Source organism: Mesocricetus auratus, unplaced genomic scaffold (genome assembly GCF_017639785.1).
Source record: "Mesocricetus auratus isolate SY011 unplaced genomic scaffold, BCM_Maur_2.0 Super-Scaffold_6730, whole genome shotgun sequence".
NCBI lineage: Eukaryota > Metazoa > Chordata > Mammalia > Rodentia > Cricetidae > Mesocricetus > Mesocricetus auratus.
This window is the reverse complement of record NW_024429184.1, coordinates 2323952-2337566: the sequence shown is the minus strand read 5'-3', so window position 1 is coordinate 2337566 and position 13615 is coordinate 2323952.

Genomic DNA, 13615 nt, shown 5'->3' with positions numbered 1-13615 from the left:
AACGTGCATTCTTCCCGCCAGCCTGGTCCCTGAGCTGCGTCAGTCCCAAATGAACACACAGGGCGCTATATTAATTATGAAGCTACTGGCCATTTGCTACAGTTTCTTAATGGCTAGCTCTGACCTAATTATTAACCCATAATTACAAATATATATATTAGTAATATATTATAGGCCAGACTTGCACCCTCTCCTCCTGGGATCACACAGCCACTCTCCACTCTTGACTACATTTCCCAGAATTCCCCTCGACTCCTAGTCCCACCTATCTTGCTTCCCTATTGGCCAACAGTGCTTTATGTATCAACCGATAAGATAACACATGCACAGAAGGACCTCCCCCGTCACTGGGGTACTGGCTTCTGTCTGATGTGGTGCTGCGGACACGGTGGCTCTGGGGAGGTTTGAGTAACTGCTGGGAGAGTTTGTGCATTGTCCCAGCATGCCCGTTCACCATCTGTGTGTCTTGGCGAAGCAGCTTTGAGGTGCCTCCTAGATTCTCAAATGAGGTACCTCTAGCAAAAGACAGCATGTTAAGAAGAAACAGGGCATGGTAGAGCGTGTCTTTCATACAGTTCTTGGGACTGATATACATACAAATCACAGGGAAACCCTGTGTAGGCAGGGGAGAGGAGGGAAGATAAATATATATATATTTAAATTTCAGGTCAAGGTAAAGGCATTTGTTCAAACATCAGAAGAACTTTTTTTATTGTGTGGAGTAAAAGCAATGATATGTTGGCTTAACATAAAAATTCAACAGTGGGCTGGAGAGATGGCTCAGTAGTTAGGAATGCATACTGCTCTTTACAGAGGACCCAAGTCTATTTCCTAAAGCCAAAGTCTCTTTTGGCCTGTGTGAACTACTGCACACATTTACACACACCTATATGTAGATACACACATGTACATATAATTTTCAAAGTTTCTTTTTCAAAGCCAAATTATATATACATACATACATACTCCCAGCAACTTTGGTTTTGATGCTGAGCACTTTAGGCCAAACTCTGGCCTGACTTTTTTAATGTTTTGTCTTAAACCAGATGATATTTTGTGTTTTGGCATTACTGTGAATTTGGCATCTCAGGAAGAGAGCCCAGCCATTGTGCAATAGTCAGGCAAACAGATCACTGACAAAAACAGCTTGGGGGAAATAATGATATTTGTACTTGAGAGTCACGGGACTGAAAAGCATCCCTGGACAATTAAAACCAAATGTGCAAGCCTGACCTGGTGTGCAGACCTGCGTCCCCAGCTACCTGGGAGACTAAGACAGGAGGTTCACAGATTCAAGGAGAGCCCGAACAGCTTAGAGAGATTCTGTCTCCAAAAGTAAACAGAGAATTGGGGATGTATCTGTGTGTGGGGGGCATTTGTGTAGCACAGAACGTCCTTAACTCAGTAGTTCTCACCATGTGGGTCTAGACCCACAAGGGGGGGGATGGGTGTAGAATGACCTTTTCATAGTGGCACTAAAGACCACCAGAAAACATAACAGTAGCAAAATTACAGTTATGAAATAGCAATGAGAGCAATTTCATGGTTGGAGGTCACTGCAACATGAGGAACTGTATTACAAGGGTTGAGGCATCAGGAGGGCTGAGAACCACTGACAGAGGACCAGGTGGAATTCCCTTGTTTTCAGTTAATGTTAAATGCTCATCTTCGCCCACTAGTGGCCACACGGTGGCAGTGGTCTCTAAAGTAAAAGCAGTCCCTAGCCAGGAGACATCCTTGGGGGTTCCCACCCTTCAGAATAGGAAGGAATCCCTTAAACACTTCCAGGAGACACCACTCTGGCCAGGTGCGGTGACTCGCACCGGTAATCTCAGTGCTTGAGTGGCAGAGACAGAAAGATAGGCATAAATTCAAAGTCAGCCTGGTCTACACAATGGAGTTTCAGGTCAGCCTAGGCTGCACAGATATTGTCCCAAAAACAAAACAAGGAGCTGGAAAGATGGCTCAACCATTAAGCGCTCTTACTGTTCTTAAAGGGACCATGGTTTGGCTTCCCAGTACCCAGGTCAGGTTGTTAGAGCTGCCTGGACTCCGGCTCTGGGGAACCTGACACTTGGCCACTACATCTGTGACACACACACACACACAGAGACAGACAGACACACAGCTGTGATACACACACAGAGACAGACACACAGCTGTGACATACATACAGAGACAGACAGACACAGCTGTGATACACACAGACAGACACACACACAGCTGTGACACACACACAGACAGACACACAGCTGTGACACACACGCAGAGACAAACACACAGCTGTGACAGACAGACACACACTTGTGACACACAGACAGACAGACACACAGCTGTGACTCACACACAGACAGACACACAGCTGTGACACACACAGACAGACACACAGCTGTGACAGACAGACACACACTTGTGACACACACAGACAGACACACAGCTGTGACTCACACACAGACAGACAGACACACAGCTGTGGCATACACACACACAGAGATAGACACATATCTCTGGCATACACACAGAGAGACAGACACACACAAAATAAAAATAAATCTTCAAAATGGAACAAAGCTGGGCTGCTGGTGTACACCTTTTAAATCCAAGCACTCTAGGGCAGAGCTATATCAGTTTGAGGACAGGCTAGTAGTCTCAGAGCCAGCTCTAAGCCAGCCAAGGCTACATAGCGAAACCCTGTCTCAAAAGAGCAACAATAAAAAGAAAAGAAAAATCAGTCCTAATAAAGGAGTAAAACTAGCTTGTTTAAATTCTACCTTTGGGTCAAATGCGGCACCGACCGTTGTGGCTGGATACGGCATGCTTCTCCCAGGAGTGACAGCCCACGGTTCTTACCTGCTAGCTCTGCCGGAGACACTGTGCTGAGTGCCTCACAGGGATCCGTTAAGCCACTTGTACCACTTCTAGCATGGTCCCCACATTACAAGTGAAGAGTTGAGAGTCTGAGTGACGTGCTCAGCTGTGACAAAGAGAAGACCCCAAGCCCAGCCGTCCTCACCACGGCCCTTCCTCCCACACTTTCCCCCATCGCAACCCAGTAGCTAGCTAAGCTCTTGTCAGGCAGGCTCTGCTCTCTCTGAGACCAGGGAAACCTGTCTTCAGCGTGGGCCAGCACCAAGCAGGTAGGTGGTGCTCTTTAAAGAACAAAGCCAGTTGCATACCTTGAGAAACAGGGATTGTGTGTGGCATGCAGATAGTGTCACCCCCCCCCCTCCGCCAGGGCCAATGCATGAACATCCTGGCTCTTTGCAACAGTGTTCCCAAGAGCTCAGGCGTGTGGCCTGCTTTCCAAACCATCACAGACAGCTACTGAGTTAGGAAGATGTTCCAACCTGCCGTGAAAATAACTTCATTTTGCTAACTTGCAGTGTCTGTATTCCTTTCCTCTTGTTGTGAACACACACAGACACACACACACACACACACACACACACACACACACACACACACACTATTTTAAAAAATCATAGTGGTACTAGGCACCCTTTTCTGCACTGGATAAGTTAGATGGTCAATAAAGACGTCCAATCAATAATTTAGTGGCAGTAGAAAACAAAAACTCACCCAAATACTCAATCCCCAAGAACATACATCATGGCATGCTTCCTAAAGACCACTCATGAAGGATGGAGTCCCATGGGGATCACCACACATGGGCACATATAAACTGTGTTCTGCTGTTTCTTGGCTGTTACCAATGTCTCGCTTTTCAGAACCTCTCCAAGAGGCCATTTACACTTACATTTGAAAAACCTCAATACACCCCACCCCTTTTTTGAGACTCAGAAGGTTGCCTCAGTGGAAAATTCCCCAAGGTCCCTTCCCCTAGGCAGGGAACAAGGTCTGATTAGAAAGAACATCTGGTCCAGAGTGCTGATGCAGGACACCGGCAGGCTGTTAAGATAAGTTTAATCTTGACCTTGTGGTTTCTCCAGGAGGATGAGTTATGCCCGCGCCTCTTACAATCCCGTATTGCTTGCCCAGATCTGCACCTGCAGTGGCTCCGCTTTTTACAATACCCCTATTACTTTGCTTGCCAAAAGTATGTATATAAAAAGAAAACTGTCCTAAAGCCTAGCACGCTCAGTTAGCTAAGGCTGCTGAGTCGCCCACAGACGCCTGTGTAAGCAATAAACCTCTTGCAGTTTGCATCCAACTGTCTGGTCATTGAGCTCGGGATGTCATTGGGGTATTCAGCCTGAAGCCTGATAACCTCAGGTCTTTCACATTCATCTGTCTTGTGACTGCAAGGCCTGCTGTTGTTTTTGTTGGCTTTGCAACAGCACCTGAATCTACTGATTTTTTTTGGTGGGGGGCGGGTTTTCCAGACAGGGTTTCTCTGTGTAGCTTTGGAGCCTATCCTGGCACTCGCTCTGTAGCAAAGGTTGGCCTTGAACTCACAGAGATCCGCCTGCCTCTGCCTCCCACGTGCTGGGATTAAAGGCATGCTCCACCAACACCCGGCAGAATCTACTGATATTTTAACTAACATCTGCGCCCCGTGGCCCCACAGACCCACAGTCAACACCCCGCTGCTCAGACCAAGGCCTGGTGGAATTTCCAGTCCCACTGGCACAGGCTTGGCCCTGGCCGCCAAATGTAGGTTTTCCACTAAGTTTCTATTGTTCTGCTTATAAATAAAGACTCGGGAGTCAAATGTTGGGGTGAAACCATGTTAGATCAGAGAGGCCGAAGCAACCAGCCAACCTTCCTTTTTTGGCTGGAGACCCAGCAAAAGAGCATCTCTCCACTCATCTCATACGGAAAAGACCAAGAGTCTCTAAGTCCCTCCCTACTCGTTCCTGTGCCTATCCATATTCCTGGCTCCTCAGTCCTCTCTATGGCTAATTCTTGTCAACTGGTCACTGGCTTTGGCCCCTATCCAAGGTTAATTTTATTAATACAGTCTCGGAGTTTCACAATATGATCAAATATTCCACAACAGCCTACAGATTGCTCGAGGAAGATTCCTATGGCTGGTGACAGTGTCTGCCATGCTGGTTCTTCTGTGTTCATCAGAGTCTGCCTGGACTGACCTCATCTGTTGCACCCTTCCCCCATGGGGGTCTGTGGACCAGCTTGTGACTAGGAGCTTCTAGCAAAACACCTCTTGTCCCCTCCTCCCAGTAAGGCCCGCATGCAAGTTCCTGTCTTCTGTCCATCCTTATTGCCTAAATGCTGATTCCTGTTTTTGGCCCACCCTTTGCCGGAGGGCCCTGGGAACGTAGGCATCTGACCTTGGTGGTTTTCCACCATGCCTGCCATTGGTATATAAGGCTCCACTCTTGTAAAAATAAATGCCATTCTCCTTGTAAGAATGAGCCGCTGTCTTTGTCTTCATTTACATCCTTAGCCCTTTGCCTCGGATGGTTGTGAAGTGTTGTAGCCTGACAACCAAGAACAGCTACACTCATCCTTATCTCCAAAGCTACACAGAGCTATGGAATACCTTAACTAAAGACACCCAGTGCTCTTTAACCTGGCATCAGGTGTGGTTCGGAAAGGGAGGGAAAAGCTTACCTGTAATTGGGTTTACAATGTACATCTGATTTTGGTGGCTCTTGGGGCCTTTCACAAGTTGGGGGGCCGGCCACCTAGTTGGAAGCTCACAACCTGCTTGTAGGAGTCCACCACCGCATGTAGACTGTGTGCCATGTCTGCTCTGGTTGGCAGGTGGTTAACTTTTCTTCTGTTAACCTCCCTGCCTCCTTTCTGTTTGCTGAGATAGGGCCTTGCAATATAGCACAGGCTACCCTTGACCTCACTAAGTAGTTCAGGCTGACCTCAAATTTTCTATCCTCCTGCTTCAGTTTTCTTTTCTTTTTAAATAATTTTTTAAAGATTTATTTATTGATTATGTATACAGTGTTCTGTTTGCATGTACCCCTGCAGGCCAGAAGAAGGCAGCAGATCGATCTCATTACAGACGACTGTGAGCCACCACGTGGTTGCTGGGAATTGAACTCAGGACCTCTGCAAGAGCAGCCAGTGCTCTTAACCTCTGAGCCATCTCTCCAGCCCCAAACAAAGCCTCTTTGGTTGGCTTTCATGGAGTGTAACAAGTCTTTCTCTGTCCCACCAGCCAGCTCCCATATAATGACATGGAGACTTTTCATTAATTATGAAGACTCAACCTTGGCTTAGGCTTATTCCCTACCAGCTCTTCCAGCTTAAGCTAACCCATTTATATGAATCTATGTTTTATCATATCGTCTTACCTCTCTTCCACTTGTACCCCCGTTTCCTCTCCATGCCTCCTCGATTCTCCTGCATGACTAGACTCCTCCTCCTCTTCCTCTCTCTCCCTGGAAGTCCCTCCTGCACCTCCTTGTTAAGAGAATCTTTTTCTTTTGCTAGCCGCTTTGGTTTATCCCCCGCCAGTCACCTGGGCTCTGCCGCGCCAGCCTGGTTCTAGATCCGCATGAGTCCCAAATAAACACACAGGAGGCTATATTAATTATGAAGCTGTTGGCCTTGTTTGTCTCTTACTGGCTAGCTCTGCCTTAAGTAATTACCCCATAATTGTTAATCTAAGTATGTTTCTTACCGGAGAATAGTTCCCGGCATCCTACCCCCATGGCGTCACATGTTGACTCTCTTGTCTTTCTCCTTCCCAGAATCCTCCTGGACTCCTAGTCCCTCCTATCTAGATTTTCTATTGGCTCAACAGTACTTTATTAACAAATGCACAGGACTTCCCCCAACACCTCCTGCCTAGCTATTGACCACTCAGCTCTTTACTAAACCGACCAGAAGTTCACCTTGGCAAAGACACGTCTTCATAGCGTGCAGACATTCTGCAACGTCAAGAGTCTCTCTTGTGGATCACTTCCCCGATCATTCTGCTTACAGAGCTGGTATGATGAAATAAGATTGAGGTTGTCTTCTGTAAAGGAGCCTCCCCGTCCCGAAAGTCAAATTGAATGACAGTAAAACCCAAAGGAGAGGGTCCATGAAGACCCCCCACCCAAGGGCTATGCTTGGTCTCACAGAGATGTATTCAAAACTTTGGAGTCCTGGTTCCATTTCCAACACTGAATAAACCAAGTGTGGTGTCACATGCCTGTCATCCCAGCACTCAGAAGGTTGAGACAGGAAAATCAGAAGTTCAAGGCCACCCTTAGCAGGACAGCAAGTTCAAGGTCAGCTCAGGTTACATGAGATCTTGCCCCCCCCAAAAAAAGAACAACACAAAATATATCGATGATCAAGTCAAGCCCATCCAGGCAGTCAGGGATCTTTAAACAAAAAGAAAAAGGGTTAGAAATGTTCTCTCATCTAGAGGTTGTGGTGGCAGAAACCACAGACTTCCCCATGACCAGCACACTGCTCCTTGTGTTTCCCAACTGGGACTGAGGGGTTCGGCACGTTACCAGGCTTTGATTACGAAGCTGGTTTAGGGAATTCAGGGGGTGGACTCAAATATAGCCAGGTGACGGAATCATCAGGATACAGACAAGGGAGAGATGAATTCACCCAGCGGATGAATCATCTTTCTGGATAGAAGTTCTAGGGGGAAATTCATGTGATGACTACAAACATAATACTAAGAACTAAAATTACCGGTTCAGTTCTTTGTATGTTCTGTCAAGGAATTCTGCTCATCAGCTCTGGGGGAAATGCCTTCGTAGTAGTTGAGAGTTTTCCAGCAACTTATGGAGAGAAACAGAACACTGAAAGTAAGTGAGGTGGGCCAAAGGGATGCTGGGGAGATCAGAGAGGATTAACCAATGCTTCAAAGACCGAGCCAAAGGAAGGAGCATTTGCAAGACATCCTGTGGTTTTCTTTGGCCTCCAGTTAGCAGCGTGAATTTCACTACTATCTGTTCTAGTTAAAGAATATCTGAAAGTGCCAGTGCCAACTGTGGTGGCGCACACCTTTAATCCCTGCAGGGCAAAGGCAGGAAAATCTCTGTGAGTTTGAGGCCAGCCTGGTCTACAGAGCAAGTTCCAGGCAAGCCACAGTTGCACAACAAACAGAGTATTTATTTCTCAAAGTAAATAAATATAGTAGGAGCTCTTCCATCTACGACAATATAGGATTAAGTAGATGGAAAGAGTCAGAAAGAAATAGTTTAGCATAATGCAAGAGTTCAGCCAGGTGCGGTGACAACACTTTCCATCCCAGCCCTGGGGAGGCCGAGGCAGGAGCATTACTCTAAGCTTGAAACCAGCCTGGTCCATACAGTTGACGCTGGATCAGCCATGGCTATCTAGCTATGTGCTGTAATGCCCAGCTTCTTTTTTTTTTTTTTTTTTGTTTGTTTGTTTTTTTCGAGACAGGGTTTCTCTGTGGCTTTGGAGGCTGTCCTGGAATTCGCTTGGTAGTCCAGGCTGGTCTCGAACTCACAGAGATCCGCCTGCCTCTGCCTCCCAAGTGCTGGGATTAAAGGCGTGCGCCACCAACGCCCGGCAATGCCCAGCTTCTTGTTGCTTTCCTCTTATGATGTTTGTTGTTTGTTTTTTGTTTTTTGTTTTGAGACAGAGTCTTGCATAGACTAGGTTGGCCTCAAACTCACCATGTAGCCTTTGAACTCCTTATGTTCCTACCTCCACCTCTGGAGTCCTGGGAGTATTGCTACGCTCTACCAGGCCTGACTGGATGTTTGTTATTTTCTTGCGTCAACCAATGATTTGCTGGGCTTCCGGGAGGAAAGTCTCCCTTCCACCTGGAGGTTCACAGCAGTGCTGAATTCCTGCTAAAAAGTGGGGGCTGAGCTGCTCAGGCAGCAGAGGCACAGCCGGAAGAGTGTCAATCACAGCCTTCCATCCCTGTCCACAGCTGCCTCAGTCTCTCAGCCTGGTGCTGGGTCGGGTTGGCGTTACACCAATGAAAAGCTACTGTAACTGGATGGTTCTGGTGCCAATGGGCGGTCCCGTCTTTTCCTCAAAACAGTCCCTATGATTCACCACTGCAAACAAAAGTCCTGCCCCCCCCCAAAAAAATCCCTGCATTCTGAAATATGCCAGGTTTGGCAACACTCCCAAGAACAGTAGTTCTCAGTGTGATTCCCAGGTCAACATCCTCAGGTGCCCTGGGGACTCGCTACCAGTGTAAGCGAGCTCCCTCCCCTACTCTGACAACAGAGACCAGCAATCCCTTAACAAGCAACCCAGGTGGTTCCAGGACATGCCAAATGTTAGCACTTACTGAGGGCTTCGCCTGAAAGTACCGCTCCCCCCAACCCCCCCACCCCACACCCCCCCACCCCACACCCCCCCACCCCCGGGCCAAATCAGCCCCTTTGAAATGGAATTCTAAACTCAAGAGTTGGATGGCAGATATGATGGTGATTGTCTTTAATCTCAGATAGAGACAGGAAGATCTCTGTGAGTTCGAGAACAGCCTGGAACTGTTTGAGGACAGTCAGGGCTATTTTCTCAAACAAGACAAAAACAAGTGTCAGACTACACAGCTTTACTACCAGAAATCACAAAGTTGAGCAATCTGACCAAGACAGCGTGGGGAGCCCGCCCTCTAGTGGAGAAGAATAAGTTGGCTCCTGCTTCACAGGCAACTTTAAAAAACAAAACAATACCCCCAAAACAGGATTTCTCTGTATTGTTTTGGAGGCTGTCCTGGAATTCGCTCTGTAGACCAGGCTGGCCTCGAACTCACAGAGATCCACCTGCCTCTGCCTCTTGAGTTCTGGGAGGCAACTTTGTTTTTATCTTTTTTGTTTTTGGTCCCTTCGATCTCCCAACTTCTTTCCTTTCTTTCTTTCTTTCTTTCTTTCTTTCTTTCTTTCTTTCTTTCTTTCTTTCTTTCTTTCTTTCTTTCTTTTTTTACATTCCAATCCCAGTTCCCCCTCCCTCCTCCCCTCCCCCCCCCACTTCTCTATTCTGCTCCAAGGAGAGGGTAAGGCCTCCCCTAGGAAGTCTACTAAGTCTGTCTCACCACCTAGTTGAGGCAGGAAGGACCTAGGTACCTTTCCTCCCCCACACCCCTGTGTTTAGGCCTGGCCAGGTATCTCTGGGAGGCAACTCTTAAATACCTTATTTTTATTACAGACGTTTGTTGCTAGCTTAGAGAAAACTCTTTTTCTTGCCATTCCAGAAGTATTATCACTTCCAGTTACAGCTGGGAAAATGCAATTCAGGCGGGTCACTGAGGTTCCAGCAGCAGGGAATTTGGAACTCCAGCTTCACAGCAAAGTGTGTGTGTGTGTGTGTGTGTGTGTGTGTGTGTGTGTGTGTGTGTGTGTGTGTGTGTGTGTGTCCCCGCCCAGGAAGTAATCTGAGCCCAAGGGAAGGGACTAACACAAACATCAGCTCCACTCCACCTCGCCCCCAACACTCAATTCTCAGCCCACTAAGACACAGGGATGACTCTGGCTGGGCAGCCACGGGCACAGGCAAACTTCTGTGGGTCTTGGTGGCGCACTGCAGCCCAGAAAGACCTCGGGCAGACAGACCACACTTTAATCAAGACAGACAGCACTGAGCTGTGCACGCCTCTGACCTCTAAACGTGAACCTCACGTTACAATCCCTGAAGGCAGACCTGAGCAGTCACATTCTTCCTTCCGATATGGCCACATTTGAATACATCTCCTTTTTTCTGCTTCTTGCCACCGCTTGTTTCCCTGGCTGGCCTATTGAAGACCCGCGGCGGAGCCTTGTTTTTGGGGCCCAGGCCCTGACGTCGTCTCCGGCCCCGTTCCCAGTTCTTCATGCCCTCCAAGCAAATGAGATGACTCTACTTGCTGCGAGCACCTATGTAGCGGGCGTAGCGGGTGTAGCGGGTGTAGTGGGCATAGCGGGCAACTGTGTGGCTGCCTTTGGACAACGAAATGCGAGCAAAAGTGACTAACGAGCCCAGCACGTGTCTACCAATTCGCTGCCTCCTGCTGCACTGACTGGGGGAGCCGGTAGTGCCTCGGTGGCGGCATATGACTGGGGATGACACCCTCCCTGGATGAGAATTCCAGCGCAGGGTGGTGAAAATGAGCCTTTGTGTTTTGAGATCCGGGGTCCCTTGTTGCCACAGCAAATCCCGAAGCATGGCCTTTAAGTCTGTCCCCTCCTTTGATTACTTCGGATCACGCCACCTTTATCAGATCTGTTGCACTGGAACTTCACCACTGCCCTGGCAGGGAACACAAATCAGGAAAAGTGGACAGCCGAAGTCTGGAAGAGTCTTTGAAGCGGGTGGGGGAGTCGAGAATTGGCTAAGTGGGAGGGGCTAAAGAGGTGTGGCACACATTTTCCTCACTCACTCACCGGGCCCACGGGTACCAAGCACACACACAATCTTTACTGGGTGCTTTCTCCACGTGTGGAGTAGTCTACAGGCTTGGATAGTAAAGATGGTTCGGGTATGAAGAAGCTCCCAGACCGTGGGGAAATCCCCAAACTACGGGGGGGGGGAAGGCCCAAGAGGTCAAGGGTTATCACCAAGAACGCTGCAGGGGAAAAGAGCAGCAGCATTTAGAAGAACCGAGTGCATTCGGTTAGGGGATGTGGCTAGAGACTGTCAATCTTCAGAGCAGAGGCAAGCTTGTTGGAGGAGGATGCTGAGAGACAGTTAATGAATGAGCTTTAAAACACGGAAACCATTCCTCACATTGGTTTTGTTGTTGCTGTTTGTTTGGTTGGTTTGGTTTTTCAAGACAAGGTCTCTCTGTAGCTTCCGGAGCCTGTCCTGGAACTCACTCTGTAGATCTCGAACTCACAGAGATCCGCCTGCCTCTGCCTCCCGAGTGCTGGGGTTAAAGGCGTGCGTCCACCGCCACCCAGAAAAAACATGTGTAGCCCAGGCTGGCCTCGAACTCGTAATCCTCCTGCCTCCGCCTGCTTCAGCAAACCCTACCGGCGTGCACCGCCACGAGCAGCCCATTCCTCTTATCGAGGACGTCAAGAGCACCATGCACTATCCACAGTCTTTTCACAGGCAGTGTTACCTGCCTCACTTCACAGATGGTGAAAGCCAAACAGAGGCGTTTGTAGAGTGTAGCCTTCCCCGCCATCCGCCTGGGCCCTGCCACAGTTGCAGTACCCAAATAACACACAGGACGCTATATTAATTATGAAGCTGTTGGCCGTTTGCTTGTTTCTTACTGGCTAGCTCTAACTTAAGTATTTAACTCATAATTGTTAATCTAAGTATTTCTCTTACCGGAGGAAAAGGTCCGGACCTCTTACTTCTCAGGCCACCTACGTGGTGTCTCTGCCTCTCTTTCCCAGAATCCTCCTGGACTCCTAGTCCCACCTATCTTGCTTGCCTATTGGCCAACAGTGCTTTATTCAACAACCAATAAGAGACAGATTTACAGAATGACATCTCCCATCAGGGGTTAAGTAACTTGGCCCAAATTTTACACCAAGAGCAGCTGGAGGAAAACCAGCTTGCTAACTCTACCCACCGAGAGTGTTCTTTGTTGCCTCATCAGCAGGGCATTGGTTGCTAGATGTGCTTTGGAACATGAGGCGGAGTGGCAGGGGTGGGGGAGATTGGAAGCTATGCAAAGGATAGTTACTTTTTAAAACAAAAGGGAAGTGGCTGAGGGGATGGCTGAGTTGGCCCAGTTCTTACGGTGATGACCTGAGCCCATGCAGATAAGGGTCTAGATGGAGCTTAGTAGGGAGACCTAGGATGAGAAGAAAACAGCAATTAGCAGGGACTGGGCGGTCTTGCATAAGCTGAGGATTTACCTCAAGCAAGTTTATGACAAAGCACACCTTTAATCCCAGCACTCAGGAGGCAAAGGCAGGTGGATCTCTGTGAGTTTGAGGCTAGACTGGTCTACAGAGCGAGTTCCAGGACAGCCAGGGCTACACAAACAAACAAACAAACAAACAAATACAAACAAAGAAGTACAGAATCTCACCCACTGTTTGTAGGGAGAGAATGGGCCAGTGTCAACAGAGACAGTATTGGCAAAGAGAACACAGGATTCCTTAGCCTCAGCTACCTTGGGACTGACAGCCACAGCCATTCAGGGGAGAAAGCAATTGTCTCCAGGAACTGAAATCTTAACTCCCTCAAGGCCCAGGTCCCAGCCCCAGGCCAGACCTTGCCAAGTCTGTTTTTGGCAAGGACACAAAAACTAACATGCCCTTTGTCCTTTCATTTGATCCTCTGAGAAAGTCTTGGGTCAGCCTGGCTCCCAGCCACTGTGCAAGGATGTGGATCGGAGTTCGGATCCCTAGCATTCATGCAAGGAGCTGAGTGTGGTAGCATTTACTTGTAATCCCAGTGATGGGGAGGCAGGGATAGGAGGATCCCCGGGACTTGCTTGCCGGTCATTCTAACCCAATTGGTCCCAGCGAGAGACCTTGTCTCAAAGAACAAGGTAGGGAGGGGCTGGGGATATGGCTCGGTGGTTAAGAGAGCTTGCTCCACAAACTGAGGACCTGAGTTTGAATCCTCAGTACCTACGTAAAAAAAGTTGGTTGTGGCATGCACACCTGTAACCCAGCACTGTGGGGGGATGGAGACGAAGATCGCTGTCGCCTCCTGGCTGCTCTAACTGAAGTAAGAGACACCGTCTCCTGGGAGTAAGGCAGGGGGTGTTAGAGGAAGGCATCCATCCTCCTCCTCTCCTCTCCGTGCACAAGCACAGGTGCACATCTGCCTCGATCGGCCCAGCACGTGCTTA